Here is a 27,694-nt window from a genome sequence, read left to right as displayed (position 1 = left end):
ACGGCGTCCGTATATGGATACGAGTACTCGCCCATTGTAGATAGTTGCAATGCAAGTATTTAGGCTGCTCTTCAGTTCTGTGCCACTAACATATATCGGCCACAACAAGTGCGTGTTCTCAATAAAGTTTTCCGCCTCTCATCACCCCCTCTCTCAAGCCGCCGGCATTTCTAACACCAAGCTGTAGAGTGGGATTGAAGTTACTTTTTGCGTTTGTCTTTACTCCAATTGTTTTTTTTTTCTTTTGCCTCGAAAGCCAATCTTCAACAGAATACGTTACTAAAATGAAACATAAGAGACAATGCTACGTAGAGACTTAAATCCAGATGCTACTGCATGAGGACTGTTCGTTTGCTAGAGGCAAATAATAAGACAGTGACAAATGCAACTTTTCCAATAATAATAATAATAATAATAATAATAATAATAATAATAATAATAATAATAATAATAATAATAATAATAATAATAATAATAATAATAATAATAATAATAATAATAATAATAATAATAATAATAATAATAATAATAATAATAATAATATATTATTATTATTATTATTATTATTATTATTATTATTATTATTATTATTATTATTATTATTATTATTATTATTATTATTATTATTATTATTATTATTATTATTGGAAAAGTTGCATTTGTCACTGTCTTATTATTTGCCTCTAATAATAATAATAATAATATATTATTATTATTATTATTATTATTATTATTATTATTATTATTATTATTATTATTATTATTATTATTATTATTTCGAAAAAGAATAAAGGCGAACCAGCATGTGGGCACAAAAAACAAGCAAGGCGACGTTCCTTTCCCTGAACCATTGGAATACACCATGGTGACATGCTCGCAACTCTTACTTTCTCGTCCGGAAGAAAAAGTTATAATCTGAAGAAGGCTGGCCAGAGTATAAAGAAGCAATGCCTTAATGCAGATATACACTTCTGCGTCTCCCATATTTCAGTGCATTGCATGGATTTATTTATATATATTTATCTATTTTTATTTAAATATTTATTTATTTAGTTAGTTTCGTGTACTAAGAGCGTATTACTTCACCCTTTTTTGTCACTTCTGTTATGCGTCTCAGGATGTGCTTGGTTTTGCACTTTGCCGAGTGTCGAAATAGTCGCGGCAGGCATACCGGTTCGACACGAACATCGTAGACTCACAAAGGGGACACCCAGAGTAGGTTCGTGTGCACGGTACGTTTTACTACTGCTGTGATATCTCTGGCAAACATGAGTCGGTGAGGCTACATCGCCCTGTAGGCCATTTTTTCCCGCTCCGTGGATGAAAGCAAAAACGAGGAATGAAAGGAAGAGCATAGAGAGGCTGGGACGCGACACATTGCTCAATAACAGTCGCCAGCTGAGCTTATGAACGAATGAGTGGCTGGAAATCCTGACTGAAATTGAGCGTGATACAAGAGGTTGCATGCAGTGCCGAAGAATCCTTGAACACGCTAGGGAACGCGAGCGAGAAATGATATCCTCCGCTCAAAAAAAAAAAAAAAAGAAATATATATATATATATATATATATATACGATCGATGTTAAGAAATAACAACATAATAACTATCCTAGAACCCTACGGAATTCCAAAGGAAGACGTAGAGTAGGCTTACGGCTGGTAAATTGGCTGCTGATATTCTACCTGGCGACAATACTACTGTGCTATGGCGGCTGCAGACAATAAGGTGTCGAGAACAGTGTTACGGAAAAACCTGCATTCTACAAGCATAAAACATAGAGTAGCTAAAAAGGAGCCCATTTTTCCTTCCACGCTTATTATAACACTTGTGTATAGAGAAGAGAATGTGCGAGAAATTGTGAAGCGAATGGTGCAGAAAGGAAAGTAAAGAAAAGCTGCTGTATACGAATGAGGGTAAGCGAAATAGTAATAGAGAACATCATTTATATACTCAGTCATAAACAAACACAAAAACTATCTCAGCGAGAAACAAAGTAAATTGCCCAGTTAAGGTGAAATAGGAATGATGACCGAATAATTTGTATAGTTGTGCAGTTGTACATTGTTACATTGTACAGTTTCTTGCGAGGAAAGAAGTGTGCATTTTTGTGACATTGAAGTCAGTATATCGAACAGATACGAGTCTTCTGCGTGAAACTTGACAAAATGCGGCTTCGCGTTTACGGAGCCTGGTAGAGAGGAAATTACGCCATGAGGGCTAAACAAATGCGTGGCTGAGCCTCATCTATCATTACAGGCAAGAGAGGCAGGTTACTTGAAGAAGTGCCAGTAGTTGTAAACTAACCTTGTATTACAGCTATGGATTTAAACTCTCCGCTTTGCAGAAAATCGGACGTTGTCGGTGTTGTGGAAGACAAATCACGGACATGGTGTTCCAGGTGGTAGCTGGCGGGTGACATGGCAGAACACTCATTCCTCAATAAATTATGTGACGTAACGAGACCAGAAAATATCACAACGTTGAGAGCAGCTGCGAACTTGGGCTGCTCTTTTCAATTGAGAGTGTCAGATATAGGAATCTTACTCCGGGGCTCTTTGGTGCCGAGTCAGGGACGCTACTTCAAGACCACGCAGGCAAGTTCAGACCTCTTGGTTAAGGCGGGGCCTTATGTCTATGTCGCGTGGTCGCTCACGATAAGTGGCTGGATAGCTTACAAGCTTAACACGGTGTGCTGTAAAGAATGTGTGAGAGATTAGAGGTACCAATTCAGGGATTGGTAATTAAGGAAGGTGAGACTACATAGTGACCAAAAAAATAGAATATTTAGAAAATGTTTGCACAAATAAACGTATTCCAGAAATAAACAATGATTCCCCTATTTTTGAATGTTTTGATGCAGTAATACGATTTTATTCTTCCAAGAGGCTTCTATTTTTTTTTTTTTTTTTGCCGCAATTGCCTCATTTTACTTGGTTTTATTTATATTTGTCCTTCCATGGATGCTTCAAATTCATTCTTTTTCGGCCTTTTTTAAACTATTTGCATTTGCTGCCACCTTCAAGTGCTGCTACGTTTATCGGAACGCATTTTTATAAGCAACGGGCAGGACGCAAAGTCACCGAGATAGCTGAAATAACAATCATCCGTAGCCACAAATCTAAATGAAACCCCATCGGCTTTCAGTGCTTTTGTATTGCCGCTGTCGGAAAAATTTGCAAGTTTTGAAGGTTTAAAGACTCAGAGGAGGATTATCGTTCGGATCTTCACCTGGACAGGCCACATTCGCAGAGTAAGTCGCGAGAAGACACTGTTCACGAGGGCTGAGAAAACTCGCGAGTGTCTCTAATCGTCATTTACGAAGCTTGTTTCCTTGTGTCAAGGCCTAAAATAAGCCTATGGACTATGAAACGTCAAGTGCCCTTTGCTGATCGAAGCTCATGTGCCTCCACTTATGTGAAAATAATCAGGATTCCAAGATAATATAGAGAAATATGCGCTTGTGTACACAAGTTGAGCGCAGAAATGGGGAGTTTTGAGAATAGTCAAAGTTACTGCATGTTAAAATTATAGAATCAGTCGTCTATTGTGCCCTAAAACCACTTTATTTGAACATAATCATCAAATTTTAGCATTTAATCCAGAGCCGGAAGCGTTACGGCACAGAACTGATTCTCTTTTTTTCGTGTCGTTGGCGTCTTCCGCAGAATTCAAGGCGTTGTATGCGAGGAAGTTTATCAAAAAAATTGTCATGAAGATATAGTTCCAGAATGATGCAAAAATGAGGCATTTGCATATGAACCTAAACATAATGGAGACCTAAATATCTCTTCCATGCGTGTAAGAAATCAGTTGAGGAAAAGGAGAGTTGACCCTATGAGGTTGCCAAGCCAGGCTGCTGAAATGATGTAAATATGTTTGCCATTTCACTGTCTTTTGTTTGAGAGGCAAAAAAAAAAAAAAAAGCGAGCAGAACCAAAGAAATGTCGATCAGGCAAAGAGTGAGGAAACAAAGACTAGACAGCCATTCGCACATTTCTGGACTGCATGCCTCTGTTGGTCCAGCTGTAATCTGCAAAAAAAGGTTTGGACGCGAAGTACTCACGGCGGTATCTTATTGTAAAATATTCTTTTTTATATTTAGCGTCCCATTTAGTAATTAAAATCCGCATTGTTTACGGTACTTTCACGTAGTGCAAAAAGCTTTTTGACTATTACTACTGTTTTGAACGAGCCGGGGCCTAATATGATGATATATTTTGCTATATATTGTGTAAATGTTTGACACTGTCTCCCTTTTGGGTTCATGCTAAAATTGTGGGAAGTTGAAAATTTGAAAATAAGAGTTAAATATATCTTTTTTCTCAACAACACTACCTAAATAAGCTTAATTTACACATTTCTGATATATTCAGGTGTTTTAACATAAGCAACCAGTCTACAGCCATTTCATCTTTCCTTCGTCTCTCTTTCAGTTGAGCTCAAATTCCATAGAGGAAATGCCGTGGAATATGACATATCTGCCTAAGCACCACTGGTTGCACATAACACTAATAACTCGTCGCCTTCTCTTGTGCCTTTTGATATACCTCGGTCCTCGCTTTTTCGCTCCGGTGATTCGCGGCTTCAGCTGCATGAGTGACGCGTATGTAGGCGATGTGTTTTAATCAGGTCTGTGCTCGAAAGGTGGACCTAAATACGCACAGACGCACGCACGAAGGCAGGCACGTAGGCACGCCGGCATTCAAATTTACGGACAGACAGATACACACACTGAGGCAGTAATCGGCAGATAAAAGAACGTATACCTGTAGCTAACGCTAAATGATTTTCCCCGCCATAAAAAGTCAAAATCTAATTGCGACATGTCACCCTTAAAACGAATGTACACTTCAGCTGAAGTTAAAAGTCTTACTAACGTGACCTAACGGATTCAAATCTGTCGAGAATGGAACCAGCCTGCCATTAAGGCACAAACCTTCGTCAATCATGCAAAGAGAAGAAAGACGTTTCCTGCAGGCGACTTAAAAAAAAAAAAAAAAAAGCGAACATGCACGTGAAGTGACCAAACGTAGAAGTGGCATTATAATGGAAACGTAGTTAAAGCATCCTGTGTTGTCTGCCTGTTCTTGTCTGTTGCGAAATATGCTGCGCACAGAAGAACAGATGAGCTCACTCTCAGCATTGAACTAAGCAGGCCGAATGCGAAGAATACGCCGTCGACGAACGGCTACGGCGTACATGAGCCCTGGCTCGCTGAAAACGCGCGCAGACTGAGTTAGACAATGGAGGCGTTGGTTTCGCGAAACGAACGACGGAAGATGATGCTCAATTTTCTCTGGCATTTTTGCACTGCCTTTCCGTTTTCAGACAGGGAGCAGTCTTTTTATTGTTTCGCTTTCTCTTTTTGTGCCTTAGTGCGTCTGCGCACGAGGCTTGCCTATTGCGAAATTGTCTTCGCGACTGCCTTTCAGCTGGGTAATTTCTAGTCTATACACAGCCTCGGTCTATATTTGCGTGGCGCGCCGTGTACATCGAGGCTCATCTGCAGGCGGTCAAATACGCGCGGGCCAGGCGTTTACACACCGGCCCCATATGCAGTGGAAGAGATAGCCAAATCCCAGTGTTATTTGCCGGAACAGATGCCTTATGTGTCTAGACGTCCCTGAGGACTAACGCTAACGTCGCACGGCTAAATTTAGCAGCGTGAGCTGTGAAGAAAACATTTGCCGTAAGTCGGCAGCACGGTAGTATTCTGAAGGAAGCCTTGAAGACGGCCACACTTTCTGAGAAAACTGCGGTAGATATGTCGCGATTCTCGACCACACGTTTCTGTTATTCATAACTACCTCTAGTGAAACATGCATGAAGAAACGCGCGCCCTCTGGATGCGAAAAATATGTTAGTCTCGCAGAATACGTTAGCGTCGCTCACCGGCCTTCCGCTGCCTAGCGACAGTTTTTCGCCAGTCCACTTCCCGGACAATAGGAGAGGCAACAAAAGGACGCCGCGCAGTGCTCCTCCTGATGCCGGTCACGTTCGAAGACTACCGTTCCTGCGAAGTATCGCCCGTCTCTCATCAGGCTCCCATTAAGAAATCTTATCACGCGGATCATGTACAGGAAAAGTTCTACGACACGAGGCACAAGTGCGTATATACCATAGCAATAATGATGATCACGTTACACACCTAAAGAAAACAAGAATAGAGCTCCCTATCTCTTGCACCTGAACACAACGCATGCGGTAAACGAATACTTGCTCAAGCATCCAAGAAAGTCCACGTAATGCCACAGCTAATGGAGAGGGCTTGTCTTTGTAACCCCCTCTGCCTATTTCGCACGCACGCACATACAAATACGCGCATGCACGGATCCACACTCACTCGCAAATGAAACTCGGCCTTTCTAAATTATAATTCTTTTTCATTACCGTAGAACTAAAGAAACTCAAAAGGAATATGTTTTTGTTGTAACTTTGAGCCCACTAAAACACAGTGCAAACAGGGAAGAATTAGCGCACACGAATTGACGTCAAAACCTTTTTTTTGTATTTATTGCTTCAGGGCATCTGTTGGGTATGAGATGAAGGTTGAGGAAATGATTAAATGAATGGAAAAAGGTTGACTGATTTTATGAAATCCAGGAGTGAGCGATGATGAGGTACCCGCGTCCAGACGATATACAAGGCAGGATTGCTTGCTGATGGGCCAGCTATCGTAATGGGCTAGATTCGGGTTAGTTTCAGTGCTGGGAAGTCCCACAGAAAGTGATGAATGTCGCCTTCAATATTTTTGTTTTCGCAAATCGGACACCCTGGGCGAGAATATAAGTGTCGGAAGTGAGACCACGTCCTAGTGACAGCTGGTGTGAGGGCAACCCCGACTCGGATCCTCCTAAGCGCAACCTCCTCGGCACGGGTGAGACCGCGCGGGAGAGTCACCGCACACGGAGGTATAAGAGCACGTGAGCGGCGCCGAAAGTGTTCCATTTCTTGATAAAAGAAGATTTGCGTCGTCCACATCTAGGAGTAGTGGCACGGATGAGTCTTAAGTCACCAGGTAGGTAGGTAAATCTGCGTGACTTCCGGAAGGCAGAAGGTCTCGTGGAACCCACTCAATACGTACTGACGGCGGGATGCATGCGGCAAGCTGGTGGATGTCTTGAAATACTTTTGGGGAACTGCAGACACGTGGGAGCAAACGTACTGCTTGAAGTGCGTCAGTGCGGATGACAACTTGCGCCGCAGGGAACATAGTTATGATGGCCACGGAGCAGAGGGCCTTCTGAACTGCCAAAAGCTCAGCGCAGAACGGTTATAGGTGGATCCCAAAATTGAAACACAGAGGACTTATTCAGGCTAGGTTTGTACGTACAGTAAAGTGCAGGTTTTCCTTCACAATCTTGTATGCTAGCATCTACGTAAACTACAATGAACACTTGAGGCTGGTGAGCATCTTGCTCTCCAAACCTCTGGCAAACCGACCATGGCAGAAGGTGGTCTTCTGTTATCAGTTGGCTTGTTATCGCCTAACTTTATAAACTTTCAGGGAGGGAGAACTGGCACAGGTGGCTGAATAATAATGTGTGAAGTTGTATACGCCCTCAGCGCTTGCATGGATGTGATAGAGTGGCCTTAAGTTTGCGAGTGTCACGACTGTGCTACACTAGCTGATTGATGGTGTTGAGTTGCGCGTTCTCTTGTAACGCTACGACCCGCTCGCTTCTCGGTTCACGGCTTCAAGGCGATCCCATTGTACACTTGTAAGATGCTGGAACTGGGCTTGATAAACAATACGTGGCTGGAAAACCACCCCCACCATGTCGCATGCAACAGACGAGCCAGCACCACCCGTTTTAGGACCGATTCTTCTAATCAAACCCAAAGTCTGAATAGCTTGCTTTATTGCCTGTTTTGCATCTAAACGTCTCGATAATACTAAAACATATTTGTAGAGGCTAATTTGCATTCATGTAGCTGTCATCTACGTAGGGTGATCCACTATAAGTTGCGGCCACACGAATTCCACCTGTAATCGAACACGCAAGCGATGCAAAAAGTAGAGAGAACGAGAAAGATTATTTTGAATGAGGCCTTACATAAAACAGGTTTTAGGCTGTAGTGACTACTGGTAATATCTATACATTGTTGGTCGAAAATAGCCTAAGCTGCATTGGCATGCCTTTGTTGATGAATTTAATTCACCTTGTGGATGCATGTGCCCTCTAAACATGAACATTTGCCTGCAATCTTGATTGGAGTTCAATAGGTCGCCTGTACGTTAAGCCGCTGCAGTAATCATGAGCACATTGTAGTAGTTCCTTTCCTGTAAATTAACGAGCTAGATTTAGCCAGCGCTGAGCATCCCGATTGTGCTGAAAAGGTTAACCATAGTATGCCTCACTCCAACTCAGAACGACAGCTTTATAAATTGTAATCTGTTTCGTGAGACTGTCGTAATTATTATTTCATATTTTCACCTTCATACATCTCTGTTCAACGTGTCCCGACAAGGAGTGTGCTACATGTTGTAACGTTTCAGCAGGCCTAGCAGATAATTTTTCCGGCTCGTGTTCTCTGTTTCCTCTTCGCACGTGTAAGCAGCATTTTATGAGCTTTCAAGCTTCAGCATATGTGGCACTGTGAATTTTGAGCACATAAAAGCTCTAGCCAGACCAATACTCTGTCCAAGCGATGTTTTATTAGAGTGTTTCGAGAATATAAATAGGGCTGGCCTCTACATCTCAGAGGGGCCATATTTAAGCCTCGTGAGCGCAAGTACAATAGTAGGCTAAGCATTTTTACGTTGAACAACATGAAATGTATCAATTGTTCATGGCGTGAGGTCGGTCATGGCCTCCTTACGAAGACCTAGCATCCATGTTTAGATCAAAACCTTGTTTAAACATTTTCAGCACAAGGACTATAGCTCAGAATTAGTGCATACTAGAATCTTGTACCAATTATGGTCTACGCCTGGAGGCTGGACGTCCCGCTCGCACCGCTTTGACCACTTATTTCCGCTGCAGGTACCATTCGAACTCCCCCGCTGTGATGCTACAATGCTCTGTCGCCAGCGGCTAGGAGTGGCGTTTACAAGTTCATAGTCCCACGTCATCGGCATGGGAGACTCTACAACATGTGAGCATTGCGGGTGTGGTGAAACTATTGCGCACATACTTTGTGACTAGCTTCAGTTTGAGCGTGAGCCTTCCTTCCTGGCTGCTACACTCCACCGCTTGGACTCTCGCGCTCTCAGTGTAGATTCTGGGCCCTTTGCTGACTCCTTCATCAAAAAAAAAAAAAAAATCAGTGAAGGTGCTCCTAAGTTTTTAAAGGACACGGGGTTGAGTTCAAGATTTTAGGCGTACACTCTCACATATCTCTGAACATGTGAAAGTCTCCTGTTCTTGGAGCTTTTTCTTTTCCTTTTTCTTCCTTTGTTCCCCTCCCCACGTGTAGGCTCGCCTACTGGGCATCGCCTGGTTCACCTCCCTGCCTTTGTATTATAGTTTTTCTCTCTCTCTCTAGAGGGACCCATGTTAAGGACCAATATGGCTACAAAACAAAATTTAGAGAGTTCTTCTAATAGTGTTGCGATATTAAGGTCTATACCTATCACTCACATGCAGGTGTGCACAATTTGCAGCGAATAAATTATTGTTCAATAATGGGTTCGCATTACAGACGAAAGCAAAAGCGCAAATATTACAAAACTAGACGCATAAATATTATATAACTTACTATAAAGTCGTCTTCGTTGTCTCAGCTTTCAGCCCAGTGAGGCCTAGCCGCGTAAAGGCAACCTTACAAAAGCAATCGTACTAAACGAGACTACATTTTAAAGACTATTGCTCATTTTTGTCTTCCCGCTGTTTCGCTTCTTTTTCCCCGCGTTCCCTTTTCTACACTTTCTCCAGGTTGCCCTTGAAGCAAAACGGAAGGCGTCTCGTCCAAGGAGCGGAAAAGAGCTCAATCAGCTGAGTTGGCCATCAACGTTCGGCAGCCAACAAAAGCCACCGGATAAACTCCGCCCAAAGCAGAGGTATAAAGAAGCGACCGGCGGCTAAGCGACGCCCAAATGGTTTCCCGTTGGTCGCCGAACTGAGAGTGCGAAGAAACAGCGCGATAATGGCGCGTACTGCACCAGTGTTGGCAAGCGATGAGGCCTCACGCCGAAGGGTCGCCATTGTCCCTCTGCTAGGAGAGAGATGAGCTGCTTCACAAAAGATCACTTCCGTTTTCTTTGTCGTCCAGGAACCGCGTGGCAATGATGTCTGTGCCCACGCCGGCTGTCGCAACCTCTCCTTGTGTGCTGGGCGCATCACCCCAAGCTTTCTCTTGGAGTCCGCTGTTGTGGCTGTTGAGGCCTCCTTGCGTCCAACAGGATCATTAGTTTGGTTTGGTTTGTGGGGTTTAACGTCCCAAAGCGACTCAGGCTATGAGAGACGCCGTAGTGGAGGACTCCGGTAATTTCGACCACCTGGGGTTCTTTAACGTGCACTGACATCGCACAGCACACGGGCGCCTTGCTTTTCGCCTCCATCGAAAAGCTGCCTACCGCAGGGTGATTCGTTTGCAATGGGCCCCGTGGTTAAAAGATGTCGGCACTGGAAAGTGGGAATGAAGCTTAGACGGCAACACAGCCAAGCGGTTGTAGCCAGAGTCGACTACCTTACAGGAAAAAGAAACCAGTTACATGGATGCATAAAAAAACGCAAGTGTAACGTAGCAAAACGTAAGCGAGCTACAAGAACCCCATTCTTTCCATGGCACATCTCACGGTGATAAAATACAGGAGTGAGACACTGAAGCTACTCTCCGTTGGTTTCAAGCACAGGGCCGCTGATGAAGTTCCAGCTGAAGGGGCCTACAAGTGCCTGCTTTATTTAATGCACGAATTTGTGGGCCCAGGTTTGTCTGTACTCCTAAGTACGCAATACAAACATTGGGTACACTACTGAAGAAAAATTGATGTGGCTTCCTTATCATGCCTAAAACAATTCCTCATTTTTTTATGCCTTGTAAACAAAGGACAACCGACCAAAACTTCGTAAGCTCATGCGCAAGCGTACCGAATGCAAAGAAAATGACACCTGGCGTGCCGCTGAATGTACTCTAGGACAGTGCGATACGACACACATCTATAGCTTCGAATACCGCTGCGTAGTTTTTCAACAGTTAGCCATCGAAGACACAGATTGACAAAAAGCGGTGCCCGTCAAATGTTCAGAATACATGAACGCTTCTTCCGTCATTTTCAGACCTTGAGGCCTTATAAAACACAACCGTTAAGGGAGCCTGGTGCGCAGCTTAGCGCTCGCTTTTTACTTTGCAAATAGTTTGACACGAAAAAAGAAAAAAAAAAAACAGGATCGATTGCTTAAACGCATCAGTACGCGGCGAGGCAGGATTTTTCCGGTTGCCCGAAATTTACCGTTCACAGACTAGCCTGACGTCATAATGGGCAGATATTACGTCGTGAGTTGGACCCGTATTCTGAGTTTGTGTGGTTATCGAAAGTGTCGCTACCTCACGTGACATCTAGACACCTGATTGGTCGAAACGCTGGAACCGGGTGTTGAAACTAAAGAACTGGAAGAGATGGCAACGTCATGTTCCGGCTTTTCTACCCATCAAATGACTGGAGGCCACGTGAGATAGCGGTGCTTCGATAACGACGCAAACTCGGAATACGGGCCCTGCAGCTTGAAGTTCTACAGTACTGTGACGTCTGTGACTGATACGAGACGACCAGGGCCATAGTAACGTGGGGAGCGGAAGAGGTGTTCAGCGTCGAACACTCCCTCCTCTCCTCAGAAATTTTTGCGTTCTGCATCCGGGCTTCTTTCGGCCTTTTCATTCGCCATATCATTTTTTTCGACCAGCGGCATATAATTCCTCCCCCCCCCCCCCCCCCCCCCCTCCCGAAAATATTTCTTGCTACGCAGCTTGAGGCCGCCCGAGGTAAATAGCGTATACACTATTGTACACTGCGGGGAAATAAACCTATTATCCTCAGTTACCGGCAGTTTAGCTCTATTACCGACCTCACCCGGCAATATACTCCGCGTGCTAGGCAGCCTATGGCTGCCGAATCTTTGCCTCGTCTCCCCTTTCTGTGTCATCACCTTCACTTATACTCCCATTTGCACCAGTTTGGATGACAGGACACGTGCGGTTGTTTTTGTTGCCATTATCAAACTATTTATTGTGTTTACCATCAGTACAACTTGCCTTATTTGCTGAAGCAATCGCAGTGATTAGTACAAAAAGTTCGAATAAAACAGCGCTGCCATCGTTCGATAGTTTTGCACGTTGAACTGTTCGATGAAAGCAGCTTTTCCATCCAGAATTTCTATGGTCAGCTGGAATGTCATGCGGAGCAGTAGTGAATGCAAGGAATGCCTTGCAATGCAGTGAAAAAGAAACATGAAAATCAATGCGGACGTTTTGAAAACAAAAGAAATAGCAAAACTTCTTGATGTTTACGTACTCCGGATAATTTCTGTCTGAGAAGCGAAGGCTCGGAACACCATTTCGCACACGGCATTTCTCGGGAAAACCAATTTGAGTGTCAGCAGTGGTATGGCAACTTCAAAGAGAAGGTTAAGCGTGAAAGCAAACGTTTGAAAGGTTCTCTTTGAGTAAACAAGGGTTTAAAAGCGCTGAACTAAGCGGAAGTTGCAGAGTCAGAAGTGGCGTGTATTCTAAAGCGGAGTTTAGTTAATGCGTACTGCCATGCTGTGTCCGTCCCCCGTAGAAATCGGACATTCCTTGCTGTTCTCTTACCAGTTTTTCCTCGCAGCAAATAATACTCGCAGCGTATTTGATGTGTTCGAATTGTACGTTTGGATTGTCTGCTTCCAGCGATTACTCACTGCAGTTAACTAAATTCATGATACGCACGAATGCTATTTTATCATCGAACCCAAAAGTTATTTTTAGTTGAGCAAATGTAGTTCCAAAATATTATCTTTGAGCAGTTGCAGTCGAAATGTAAAACCTGGTTTCCTACACTTCTATTTCACGCAATTTATGAGGCCTTCCCTTTGTTGCTGTTGCTATCGGAAATGCGGTTCAGATGGCGTAACATGAGAAAAATATGTGTGTAAGAACTTCCATTGATTTTTATTTCTTTAGAAACAAGTACGCAAAGAGTTTACCTGTATGTTGCTGGCTAATGAGTAGCACGCCTTATAATATTGTTACGTGGCGACAAGCAAGAGATCGGCGCACAACATGGCGACTGGGTGAAAGATGATTTAATGGCTGGCGTAGCGCTAGGGCTCTTCTCGCACCACTGCCGATCTTATTCGCAGCACTTCTCAGGGCCTCCGAGTGACCGTCCCGATCAGTTCTTTGAAGTCGATGATGACGTGGCGGTAAGAATGTTGAAGAAAAAATAGAAGATAATGATTTCCTTGCCACCACGATGACGATGACCACGATGATGCTTGGGTGATCCGTTTACCCTAGAGCTCTTCAGCCATCCGTCACTAAAGCATCCACGGGACTGATGGCTCGAGGTCGCGTTGGGCGGCTGGGCGGGGCGGGCTTATGTGCTCATGTCTTTCGGTTCCTTCTGGTCTTTGCTCGGATCTCGTCTCTGGTCAGTTTGTCTGTGCGCTTTGTCTTCAGATCCGGGCTGGGAGTGGGGCGGCGGTAGTTGTGGCTGGTCGGGATTGGGCAGGAAGGGTTTGGGCGAGGCTGCGCGGTGATATCCATGGGTTCTCGGTAGATGGTCCCGGCGTATGGATGGCGTCGATGCTCCAAGGTGAAGATTTGAATTACGCACCCCGCACCTCCACCAACATTTTACGTGGCGACAAGCAAAATGAAGGCACAACATGGTCATTGAGTGAAAAATGATTTAATGGCTGGCCTAGCGTGAGGACTCTTCTCGCGCTTCTGCCGATCTTCTTCTTCGCAACAATATTAAGAGAGCAAGCTCGCCTTCCAAGCCAGCTCTTAGACTAGAATTAGCCACAACAAAGAAAGAATAAATTATTCTCATCCCTGTAGATTAATTTGTCGGGAACGCCTTCAAACCTTCAGAGCAGAAAGCGGAGAAAAAAACGCTTCCAGGAAAATGTTTACTTATCTAAGCTATTTATTCGAAATGCGCCTTCAGGGCTGTGACTAAAGCATAGCGAAAATGATACCCCAGATTTACGAGAGCTCAGCATTAATTGGCTCAAAAATTCCCAAGAACGCATAGTTAGCGAGAAATGGTTGGGGCTCATTGAAATGAGGCTTATGAGCAAGATGCGTTGACGCAAAGGCAGAAACCAAGAGTTGGCATAAACGAAACTGACACGGTGAAGAAGAAACTAACACTATTGCATTTTTCGCTGACGTGACCAGTACTCGCAAACTCATATAAAGAAATAACATGTTGTGCCCTCACCGCATCTAAAAGGCGAGGCTGCTTTCCATATTTGGCGAATTATTACAAGATTTCGCATTTGTCACAAGTGCCGCCAAAAAAAGAAATGTCGTACAGTTTGTTTGAATGCCCGATCATACAAACTGGGCGGTCATATTCTTCCATTGGAATGATGCTACGCCTATGCTTCCGTCATTGCAACGTGTAATTCGCAGCGCATTGAATTGGGCACCAACACGCAATGGAGGAACTCGTAAGATGAAAACATCTGGTGAGAAGCATGTGGTGGAAGCATTAGCAGCAACATCGAAGGAAAATGACCCTCTTTTCGATGTAGAAATGTTCTTTCCTGTTTTCCTCAAGCATCTAACTTTTCTTGCCTGGTGGAAAAAAAGGCCATTCAGCGGGAGGCGTTTCCGCCGGCTCTTGTGGATAGGGTCATTGTCGAGCGCATTTGATAAGCGGGTACAACGGCCGATCGGCCGCAATTCGGACTCCGCTATTTCGGAAAATTGTTGACCCTTCAGGGGAAATAAAGCCATTTCACATCTCTTGGCTGACAAAGGGAGTTATGTTACCGATAATATTGCGGTTTCTGCGCAGTTCATCTGTATGAAGAGCATGAATGTCCATTCGAAGCTTTAAGGTATGGTGCCTACCTCTGAGAGCACCTATAAGGAACTGGACAAAGCTTTACTGCTTCAAGTTTGGCATCGTCGATAGCAGGAATCGCAAAAGTGCAAGAGGCTGTGATAAATTAACCCTTCCAATTACATGCAGAGAGCCAGGCTTATTGTTGGTTTCCATATCACAAATGAATAAAATATAAGAGATTCGTTTTCAAAAAACTTGTATGTAGTGCACGACATTTCACTCCAGAACCCAAACTGGGACAATTGTAATGCATTTTTGCTTTGACTACGGATTCACTCACTAGAACAGTGACGAAGCTAAACTTGTGACAGTTATTACAGGGTAAATCGTGAACGCTAAATTTAATTTTTTAGCTCCGAAGTTTCGCTTTAGAAAGTTACTGGGGATCATGGTATGCTTCACTTTAAAGCACTAAAAGCGTTAAGCGCACATTTACTTAACATATTGTTCTCTTTGTTTTTGTACAACCGAAGCCGCAGGTATCTCTCACATACTCCGTAGCAGCTACTGCAATATTTTTTTGTGATTGAGGAAAAGTGTCGCGCGTGATCAGGTTTCTGACTGAAGTCTCACGAGCCTTGGAAAAACTGCGAGCGCCTTACGTGACTAGCGTGAAAGAAAGATGTCCCACAGCCTTCTTCTGCCATTGTTGGACATGAGGGTTAGTATGGAAGGAGCCCAACGAAACTGGCGCGAAAGGAGTCGTTGTGAAGAAAAATCAGAAGTCTTGCTGTAGCTTGCACAAACGTTTTTACGTTGACGTTTTTTTAAGGCTCCCGGGAACAGCCTTTCTGCGCTTTCGCGGCTAAAGGCTCCTGCTGAGGCATGAATGAATGAAAAGTAAATAAAGTGCAGTGGTGGCGTAGCTGTAGAAGATCCGCCTCGCATGCAAGAGGACCGGGGTTCAAATCCCGGCGCCGCGCAAATTCTCCACCGGATGACAAAAAAAAAAAAAAAAAAATCCGCGTGTCGATGGAATTGCATATACAGGTTTGGGGTGCGACCTGATGCCGGTGAACACCTCCGGCAACGCACTCCCTCACCAGAACAGGAGTTGGCCACCCTGGTGCAGTAATTGGCCACAACCTCCTATGATAAGCTCCATAAAACCCCGGCCCTCAGTCACCAGCGGCTGCGGAACAACTGACCACGGCGGCGGTCAGACCTGTGACGCAGCAGGGGGTGCTAAGAAAGCCTGGCTCCGCTGGACAGGCCGCCATTGGAAACTGACCCTGGCAACGTTTAATGCTAGAACCCTAGCTAGTGAAGCTAGTTTAGCAGTGCTGTTAGAGGAACTAGAGGGCATGAAATGGGATGTTATAGGGCTTAGTGAGGTTAGGAGGCCGAATGAGGCATATACTGTACTGAAGGATTGGCATGTACTGTGTTATCGAGGTTTACCAGAGAGGCGACAACTAGGAGTAGGTTTCCTTGTCAATAAGTATATAGCGGGTAATATAGATGAATTCTATAGTATTAATGAGAGGGTTGCAGGCATCGTAATTAGGCTTAATAAGCGGTATAAACTGAAGGTTGTACAGGCCTATGCACCTACATGCAGTTATGATGACCAGGCCGTTGAAAGCTTCTATGAAGATGTAGAATCGGCAATGCGAAAAGTAAAGACGCAGTATACTGTACTAATGGGCGACTTCAATGCCAAGGTAGGGAAAAAACAGGCAGGAGGCAAGGCAGTAGGTGACTATGGCATTGGTTCTAGGAATAGCAGGGGGGAGTTACTAGTTGAGTTTGCAGAGCGCAATAACTTACGAATCATGAATACCTTCTTCAGCAAACGGAAGAACCGAAAATGGACATGGAAAAGTCCTAACGGAGAGACTAAAAATGAAATCGACTTCATAATGTGTTCAACCCCCGCCATTGTGCAGGATGTAGAGGTAATCGGGAAAGTTCGATGTAGTGACCACAGGATGGTGAGGTCCCGAATTAGCCTAAATCTGAAGAAGGAACGCAATAGATTAGTAAGAAAGAAACCCATCAACGAATTAGCGGTGAGGGGGAGGGCAGAAGAGTTCAGGATCTCGCTACAGAATAGGTATTCAGCTCTAACTGAGGATGGCGACATTACCCTAGAGGCAAGGAACAATAATTTCAGAGATATCATTACTGAGTGCGCGGTAGAAGTAGGCGGTAGGATAGTTAGAGAGGATACCGGTAAGCTGTCTAAGGAGACGAAAGATTTGATTAAGAAACGGCAGAGTATGAAAGCTTCCAATCCAACAGACCAGATCGAATTGGCCGAAATATCAAAGCTAATCAATAAGCGCAAGGTGGCCGATATAAGGAAGTATAACATGGAGAAAATTGAGCATGCTGTAAAGAACGGGGGAAGCCTTAAAGCGGTAAAGAAGAAATTGGGCATAGGCAAAAACCAGATGTATGCGATAAGGGACAAGGCGGGCAACGTCATCACTAATATGGACAAGATAGTCAAAGTAGCCGAGGAGTTCTATACAGATCTCTACAGTAGCCAAAGTAGTCAGGACCGTAATGAGATTGGCGGTAGGGAAAAACAGTCAGACGTTCCACCAGTGACGAAGGACGAGGTCAAGAAAGCACTAGAAACTATGAAAAGGGGGCAATCAGCTGGAGAGGATCAGATAACTACAGATTTGCTGAAGGACGGGGGGGGATATCGTGCTAGAAAAACTGGCCACCCTGTATACGCAGTGCCTGGTGTCATCGACGGTACCGGAACCATGGAAGAATGCAAACATTATCCTCATTCACAAGAAAGGGGACTCTAAGGACCTTAAAAATTACAGACCAATCAGCTTACTGTCTGTTACGTATAAGGTATTTACTAAGGTAATCGCTAATAGAATGAGGACAACCTTAGACTGCAATCAAGCAAAGGATCAAGCAGGGTTTCGGAAACGGTACTCTACTATTGATCATATCCATACCATCAATCAGGTGATAGAAAAATGCGCGAAATATAACCAGCCCTTATACATAGCATTCATTGATTACGAAAAAGCATTTGACTCAGTTGAAACCTCGGCGGTGATGCAGGCATTGCGAAATCAGGGGGTAGACGAGCCGTACGTGAAAGTGCTGAAAGATATATATAATGGCTGCACAGCAACCATAGTTCTGCATAAAGAAATAACAAAATTCCCATAAAGAAAGGTGTTAGGCAAGGAGACACAATCTCCCCAGTACTATTCACAGCTTGTTTAGAGGAAGTATTCAGAGACTTGGAATGGGAGCAGTTAGGGATAAGGCTAGATGGAGAATACCTCAGTAATCTGCGATTTGCTGATGACATTGCCTTGCTAAGCAACTCGGGAGATGAACTGCAAATAATTATTGATGACCTAGACAGGAAAAGTAGAAAGGTAGGCTTGAAAATCAATATGCAGAAGACTAAGGTAATGTTCAACAGCCTCGGGAAGGAACAGGAGTTTACATTAGGTGGCGAAATACTGGAAGTAGTAGGCGAATATATCTACTTAGGACAGGTAGTAACCGCAGATCCTGACCATGAAAAGGAAATAACAAGAAGAATAAGATTGGGATGGAGCGCATTTGGCAAGCACTCGCAGATTATGACTAGCAGCTTACCGGTATCGCTCAAGAGGAAAGTATACAACAGTTGCATCTTGCCTGTACTCACCTATGGGGCTGAAACGTGGAGGCTAACCAAGAGAGTTCTACTTAAGTTGAGGACAACCCAGAGGGCTATGGAACGAAAAATGGTAGGGGTAACATTAAGAGATAGAAAGCGTGCAGAGTGGGTCAGAGAAATAACTCAAGTTAACGACATTCTAGTGGAAATTAAGAAGAAATGGACATGGGCAGGACATGTAGTGCGAAGAGAGGATAACCGATGGTCGCTGAGGGTAACAAACTGGATTCCAAGGGAAAGAAAGCGTAGCAGGGGGCGGCAGAAAGTTAGGTGGGCGGATGAGATTAAGAAGTTCGCAGGGGTCAAGTGGATGCAGCTAGCACAGAACCGGGTTAAGTGGAGAGATATGGGAGAGGCCTTCGCCCTGCAGTGGGTATAATCAGGCTGATGATGGTGATGATGATGATTCTTAAGGTCGATTTTAATAATGCTTTTGAGTTATTTATTCTAAGAAAGCAGTTTGTCTGCATAGTATAGTCGATGAGAAGTGATAGGTCATTTGTAATTCCTTAACGTCGGGTGTAGCATGGTGACTGATTTTTGAAGGAACCTCTCGCCTAAGTACTATGCAGACAGTCTCATTTTTTTTCTAATAAAAAGATTTAGCTCAACGACGAGCTGGTATCTTATGTGTGGCCGTATTTTCTAGGTATCCAACAATTTTACATTGAATTAAGCTGGCAATCGTGAGGAATGGCAGCAGTTGACGAAGCAAACGAGCAGTCATAGACATGTCCCGTCCGACTGCGGCACGATGGCCTCCTCCTTCCATCGCATCCATCCTAGTTAGGTCCCACTAAACACTCAAGTCCAATGTCGTGCTTCAGACGCCCAATTACTTAGCTCAGAAGACATAAATGTGGACGAAGCTCATTAGGCGTGACTAGTGGGTTTTCATTCTCGGTCATTCGTTGGTATCGAAACCACACCTCCTCTCTGGCATGAGTACGTGATGCTTTTCTATACAAGTGGTATCGTGGGCCTGTTTTTGTTAGACCAGGGTGACGTCCTTTCCGATGACCTACGTCAACAACGACTAAAAATCGCATTAATGGGAACTAAAACAAATAGTTAGAAAACGCTGCCTTTGGGCATGCACCTTAAATAAGCAACACCTTGGCCTGGAAGCACTATGTGAAATTTTCAGACACCCCTGAGCCCAGCACCGTTATTGTCTGGATTGTCAATAGCATTGAAGCGGAGCTTTAAGCCATTTGTTTGGAATTAACGATATAACAGAACGAATAAGACATAGAAGGGTTTAATTTTATTGAAGGTAATATTTTTGTTCATGCCATGTTGTTCATGCTCTTATTTTCGCCGGTTCGTCCCAAACTTTGCCGCTGTTGCTCGTCCTCTCACCAATCTGCTGAAGAAAGGCGTTCCTTTCTTATAGGGACCAGAGCAGGCTAACGCACCGCTCCACCCAAAGTCACCGACTGCTACACCCAATTCCGAAATCGTACATGTCGCCCGCCTCAAGCCATATTACTCCCCCTCCACACCGCACGCCTAATACGCACCGGGACGTTGCCTTTTGCCGATGGGGGTAGTGTTACACTTGAGTTGTTTCGCAATCACACAGATTGCGAAACAACTCAAGTGTATTGTCTGTGAGATAAAGCAAATACGAAAAAAAAAAACGGCTAATAAATATAGACAAAAAGCTGAACCGCTTTTCAGTGTTGGAAAAGAAGATAAGCTCCTGTCACGAGGAAATCTTTCGCATGCATAAAGTTACTGATACCTTAGAAAAGCTGATTGACGATTTATATAATCTCAGTAGAAGATTGAATCTGATAGTGTGTAGCTTAGAAGGCGCGGACGGATAGTGCAATGAAACCCTTGAGCAGGCTGTTAATAAAACAATTATTAAAGTTATTGTTCGCTCGACCAAGTCGCTATTGAACAAATCCATAGACATGTAGGCCTGAGATTAACAGGAACCGACCGGACACTTCTAAACTTTTATATTCAATACAAAAAACTGCTATATTGGAAAACTTCCGCAACCTAAACAACACAAAATTCTGCAAGGATGAAGATTTTTTTTCCCCAGGACTCACGAAATCAAGAACTTTTGAACGAGCGCGAGGGAAAAGGTACCCTTAGCTTTCCAAAAGCTGTTTATCAATGTCCACACATACGTCTGGGATTATGATAAGAATGACTGAGTGCATCTTGAAAAGAACGATGGGAAGAACGACGAATTGCCACCGGGAAAAAAAATGATACAGATGTAAGCCCATAAGTGACTCGACAGGGGGCACGGTCAAGGAATTGATGATTATCACTATAAATGCTAGAAACATTATAAATAAAGTCAAATCATTCGAAAACGTTTTGCCTGAACATGAACCAAATATGATTGCGATTACGGAAACATAATTTTTTTCAGACATTAGAAACCGTGTATTTTTTCCACCACACTACGAAACGTGCTTCCCGTGGTGGAGGTGTGGCTCTGCACATACAAAGAAACATTTGCCACCATTCCTAAAGTAACTGGCGCTTAAGCAGCTTTTTTGCATAGTTATTTATAGCAAAACTAACATTATTGTTGGCAGCTTTCACAAAAGCTCTTGTTTGGTCAAGAAAGTATATTTTCAGCAACCGATTTCCTGCAGTACTATTGCTGTAATTTTTCGAAGCATTATCATGTGCGATTTTAATCTCCTGAATATAGATTGGACTACAATTGGACTACGTCTCGCGCTAATTAATTTGATCATGAGCTTTAACCTTCATTAAATATCTTTTGATTTTACACTCCTACAGGGATCAAAAAAAGAACATTCTTGATTGCATTCTTATCAGTGATCATTTTCTTCTTTATCGTGTTGTAACTCACATGACCGAAGGCCTCTCAAACCACACAACACCAGTATCTCAGTTACCTCTCGAATGTAGGATAAAATCCCAATCCCTAACCACTACCATAAACAATTTTTTGCTAGGGCAGATTACGCCCGTAGTTAACTCATTTCCCCATAAAAATTCGACAGGTTTTCAGAATTCGTATCATGCAAATCTAGACATAGATACTGTTTGGCTCGCCTTCAAAAACATACTAAATAACTGTGTGAAAAATTTCGTTCCACTAAAAATGAAAGATGTCGAACAAAAGAACCATTCGATCACAACAGACGTTATTCTCATACAGCGTCGAGTAAGAGGAATACGCAGTCAATGAATATCTAATGCGAAAGCCTCTCGAAAATGTTTTAGATAGGAAAGGGTGTTGAAACGCTCAAGCAAGCTACGAAGCAAACGAAAGACCATTATTTCAAAATAACATTCCAAAAATATTTAAGAAATAATCCTCAAAAATTTTGGATCCATTTTTGTAACCATGAAAATGCGCTAACCGGATTGCCCCCAGACGACACGGATAAAACCGCTAATGTGTACGATTTTTTCTTCTCTATTTTAACTACACATTGCCACTAAAGTGCAGAACCTTGCACTTTGCTCAGTAATAATATTGAACTTCACAGAATTACAGATAACAGTATTCTTAATCTTCTCATCCAAGATCCTAAGAAAGTAACCGGCCAAGATAATATTTCGAATGAGTCTTTAAACATGCACACGGAGTGGTGTAGCATCTAATTGATGCTATCTTTCGCAAATCCATTTCGCCTTCAAGACTGCGAAAAAAGTTGACATTTTGACATTGATAGTAGTCGCCTGTTACCTCATCGCACTTGATGAGTCGCTGAAGCTGTGTGGTAAAGTAAGGGGAGACATATTATCTTAATTGCAGAATGCATTGTAACGGCGTCATATGGCTAGTTTCTAGCTGCGCAATCTTTTAGACGATAAATTCTGAAGACGCAAATTTACAACCGCACGAGGGCACTAGTAGTCGTCCCGTCTCAAAAGAATTGCTTTCATAAAGAAACCATCGATCCGCGCGGTTGTTACCAAGCGCAGCATTGGCAGTTTGATAACTCAAGCGCTTGCTCTGCACTACATGAGGCATTTCAGGTAGCACCTGGATGCTTTCGAATTATCTGTCTGGACGGTTCGTGCGTGCGACAACCTCAAGAGTCATATGGTGCGTGGGGCTGTGCACGGAATTTTGCGGTGACCTTCAACGAGAGATTGCCAAGGACTGCATTAAACGTCTACCCAAAACTAGACAGCGTAGCTGCTTGCAGCGGTTTTGGCTAGTAAAATCTATTCACTTCAGCGCTGATGAAATTAGGAGTCTTCCCAAGATGGAAAGGGCACGCGACATTGCTGACAGTTCCTTGCTAATATGGGGTATGTTTCATGTAATGTTTTGCTCAGGTATGCACGCAGGCTCTATTTTTGCTTATTTATTCCAAAAACATTAGTAAGTGCTCCAAAGCACTAATCATATGCTGTTGTTAATTGACTGTTTGAGCTTGTTGCTTTTTTAATACAGCCAGAAAATAATGTCATTATTGCTTTTTATTTTACCAAACAGATACGCGAACGCGGCGCCACCCTGACTTTTTGCCGTGACTTCAGACATTTTTCGTGTTTACTCTCCGTTTTCTTCGTTTGTTCTCTTCTGCACGTATACGGTAACCTACTAAGAATCGCTCGATAACCTCCTAGTTAACCTGCCTGCTTTTCTGTCCTGTTTCTCTCGCTCTCAGACATATTTCGGGTTTCGCGGGAGCCTTTCGCGCCCTAGCGGAAATTCAACGGACTAAGTGCGAACCCAGCGCGCGCCTTCCGCTTCCGCGCATGGGCGCACGCGCACACGCACGCACACACACGCACGCACGCACACACACACACACACGCACGCACGCGCACACACGCACACACACACACACACACACACACACACACACACACACACACACACACACACACACACACACACACACACACACACACACACACACACACACACACACACACACACACACACACACACACACACACACACACACACACACACGTGCTAGTCTTAGATGTTATAACAGATACTGAGAGGTGTTAACCTTTGCCATGGTTGCGAAGAAAGGACATAACAGCACAGCATATATGGGCCTTAAACGACGCTAAATAAATTTCATTCTGCATGCATCATTTCCCAGGATCAAGGTAGTCATCAATCCAGTAATTTAAACTCGGCGTTAAATATATATGTTATTCTGCTTGCGTCATTTTTATTTTCTGTCCCTTTCTCAGCGCTTAGAGGTGTTGGAGAGTGGAAACCAAGCCCGGATGCACAGTCTACATACCTTAAACGCGGAACGGGCGTGATTGATCGATGGCTCGCTGGCTACGAAATCCGGAAGGGATCCAAGAAATATAAACGACCCTGTTATGAGTATGCTTTGTTAATTTATATACTTGTGCTTATAGGGAAGCGTTGCTCTTTTAGCTCTGGGGTTGCACCGTGATGGAGTGGACGTCTGTAGATTCGGGTATTTGTTGAAGTGCGCACCTTGCCTCTTTTTCTTCTCTATGATCTGTTCCTCCCCTCTGCAGATTTCAAGCTGAAGATCTCGTGTTCTTACCGGGCGCTGTGCTGGGAAGAATAATAATTGAGTTCCCTTAATTTGAGGTCCTTCAAGAAATTCCTAGATCTCTCTTTGCACTTCTCCCCGGAGCTTCGTTTATGGATGATGTTGCTGTTAAGTCGAAGTGAGTGCATAAGTCTTCCATAGCCTGAGCCGCTTTGGGACGTTGAACCCCACAAACCAAACCAGGTCGAAGTGAGTGTGTATATATATATATATATGCCTGACTTCGCTTATCAAGCGTATATAAAAGCAGATTCTTTGAGAGTTCTGTGTAGTGGTTCATGAATAAAAAGTTACGGTTCTAGCTGTAATGAAGCTCCCGCACCAACATAAATATCGTTGTCAACGCCACACCTTAACTATTACTCCTGTCTGCAAGTTAAGGGATCTTAAGTTCGCAACATGAAAGAGCGCTTGCACATGTATTCTTGGTATAGGGAATGTAGAAAGCACACAAGGGCGATCCGTTTACCAAAATGTAACGAGCGAAAAACGTGTCGAAATTATTTTGGCTACAACAAACAAAGCGATTTGAGAAAGTGCGCTTCGTTTCTTGTCTTCATCTTTCTTGGACTTTTGCCGTGCTTCCCGCCACAGTGGATTTGCGGTATAGTCAGAAAGTTGCCACAATTTACAGAAAGCGGAAGTGAACAAGACTCAAGAAAGACGACCACAAGTCCATCTAGCAATGAAAGTATACTAATATATTGATATATGCCGGGAACATTAATTTTAATGTTCACAATTTTTTTCTTGTAAAACCTGCGAGATATATATGAATTTGGTCTGTGCAGATCGAACCCTATACAACAGGGTGAACACTGCACGTGATAGAGGTTGACAATATTTGAATAATTACTAAGAACTTACTAGGCAACATTTGAATTTTTATTTCAGGGACAAGAACATATTGCAAATTTTAAAGCGCTCATAACCAAAATTGAGCCAGTGTTTAAATTTTCCTAATCGGCAGTTTAGTTTGAAATACCGAACGGGATACCCCTTTGAAAGCTTGCTAAGGTGGCTTTCTTGCATTGCATGTTTAGACGATAATATCCGTGAGCTTGGCATCGCCTCAGAAAGAAGAGTGCAATCGCCTAAAATAAGCAGAGGCTCAAATAGTGCCTGCATTTGAGTTGTAAGAAATGCAAGCTTAGCTAGTTCATCTTGGAACCGACTATTTTTCACGATCATGATTTTATTTTGGCTGTTAAATCTTGTCTCCACGGATCAAAAGCGAGGAAGTTATATGAGTAATGTAAATTATTAATTGCGTAATTATAAAAGTCTATCACATAAAAATTGTTCTAGAGAGAACAAAGCTTCTAGCGCGTTATCGTCGCTCTTTGTGAAGCGCTGCAGCTGAGAGTCAAGGAGTCGACCGTGCTTATTGCACTCGCGTCTTCGCAGCCGAGAGCCCGTGAGAATCGGTGGCAAAGCCGCTAGTGCAACAAGCACGGCTGGCTGCTCTTCCCGCTCGTGCGGCTGATTCCGCCAATTTTCAACGGCTCACGCAAAGGCGTTTCTGGAAGCATGGCTTTCCCGCCCTCCAAGTTGCTCTCTAAGTGTAAAACACGGCACATTATATCTACCCTGTCGCACAAGCCGCCTGCAATCACCGCTATGATTATTCTCTCTCTTCTTTTTTTCAAACTTTAACGATATAAGTGCTTCAAAAAGTTCCCTGTATGCAACAGTTAAATGCGCAGGTGGACAAGAATTAAGCAGCGAAACGTAAAGAAGGTATCTAAACTGTGCCTGTGCACAGTCAACATCTACTAAGCGCACAACTGGAGCCACATTTTAGAGGAGTGAACCGCATACTCGAGCACTCTGGCAATAGTATGAAAGTGCGCCTGCTGTTCTACGCAGACGTTAGCATGATTTGGTCTTATCTGCACTAGGTTGCATCAGAAATAAGGGTCCAGACACATGGTTAGCTACGACATGTCAGCGTTAATTCATTGTATGGTCAAGTACATGGCGTCTGTAGACACAGCCACCCCAAGCGACGCCGCGCATGTTGACCTACTACGAACATTGCCATGGTGCATAAAACTGGCTTAACACGTGGGTAGGAAAACAGTGGCCTGATTTTGGATAACCTTTCTGTGTATGAAAAACGCAAATCACCGAAATAACCAGCACCAATCACCACTCACACCAGCTCCTCATGTCTCCCTTCGCATCAGTCACACAAAAGCAGTTTATCTACTTCGCGCCCGTACTTGTGTGCACCTACATTTTTATTTTGATCCGCAATATATTAGAATGGCCCGCTGCCCACCAAAGTCGAAGTTCACACCAGCTCCGTTACTTTTAAAAACACCATTGAAATATAATCGTCTGCGCACGAGGACTAATTTATTTTGGTCTCCTGAACGACGTTCTTTACAAGAACTTCCGTCCCAGGCCGACTAGGCTTCTACTCATCGTCCCAACGGACCTGCACATAGAAGTCGTACAAGCGTACAACGATGAACCAACCGACTGCCACTTATTCTACACCATCGCATTTTGCTGAATACAGCGCGGATACTACACTGGCCGAAAATGCCAGTGACACTGAAGCGCTATGTACAGACGGGCGTAGAGTGCCATTGACGTAAATCATCACCTGTAAAACAAGCTGGTCTGCTTCATCCTCTCGAAGTACCAGAAACTTTTTTCAAGCAAATCAGAATGGGCCTCTTGGGACCATGTCGACGTCTCCAGCCGGGAATAAATGTACTGTTGCCACCGATTACTTCACCGGAGACGTGGAAAGAAAAGCACTGCCATGAGGCACCGCCGCCGAAGCAGTTCGGTTCTTCGTTCGGAAAATTGTCCTCATGAATTACGCTCCTGCACTGACAATAGGCGATAGAGGAGCAGCATAATACCCAGAAATGTGGCGCCACAAACACAAGCGAACAGACACAACACGCGCGCATGTGTTTGTGTTTGTTGCGCAACATTTCTGCGTATTATGCAGCACCAACTAGCCCCTCAAGCTGTTATTTTGAGGGGAGCAGCGTTTACTGCAGAATTTATAGAAACCTTTCGCAGGTTTAGCAGTACCAGTCACCGTAAAGCAACCACCTATGACCTGATGCCATTGGTCAGATGAAACGCCTCACTATGACCCTCGCTGATATGATTTGCATGTATGTCGACGTAAACCGCAATAAATATGACTGAATAATTATTTCAACGTGCAGAGGAATCTCGACAACTAGCGAGAATGCGGATCAGCAATCAACGGGAGTATGATGCTCGATGATGGAATAATCGCCGCAGATACGTTATGTACGAACATGGAGACAAAGTGTTCGCCTGGACACCTTTTCGTCAGCCATAAAAACACATATAAAGCGCCAAACTTGTTTAAACTGAAACAAAACAAACTTATGGCGCGAAAAGAAATATTGAGGAGCGAAGTATTGAACACCAGCCCGACAAGTCAAGTTTAATTACGAGAGCACCAGCATATACCTTTTCTGCCCGGAAGGATTGGTTCGATAATCCCGTTTCGAAGCCCTTCATT

At 43.7% G+C, this 27,694-nt stretch overlaps 1 long non-coding RNA gene across 2 annotated transcripts in view; it reads right to left on the bottom strand.

Moving 5' to 3' along the window:
• Positions 1-27,694, bottom strand: part of LOC146198119 (uncharacterized) — a 162,171-nt gene that overhangs the window by 113,087 nt on the left and 21,390 nt on the right. The window contains exon 2 of one of the 2 annotated variants that reach the window (XR_014704712.1): positions 5,895-6,015. The exons of the other annotated variant lie outside the window; for it this stretch is intronic. This is a non-coding gene — a long non-coding RNA (uncharacterized LOC146198119). The remainder of the gene's footprint in view (positions 1-5,894; positions 6,016-27,694) is intronic. 2 annotated transcript variants of the gene reach the window in all.

This window comes from Amblyomma maculatum, chromosome 2 (assembly GCF_055883805.1).
Source record: "Amblyomma maculatum isolate TAMU_Amacu chromosome 2, ASM5588380v1, whole genome shotgun sequence".
NCBI classification, from domain to species: Eukaryota; Metazoa; Arthropoda; class Arachnida; order Ixodida; family Ixodidae; genus Amblyomma; species Amblyomma maculatum.
Note: the sequence above shows the minus strand (reverse complement) of the source record. Positions and strands in the feature narration are given on the sequence as shown.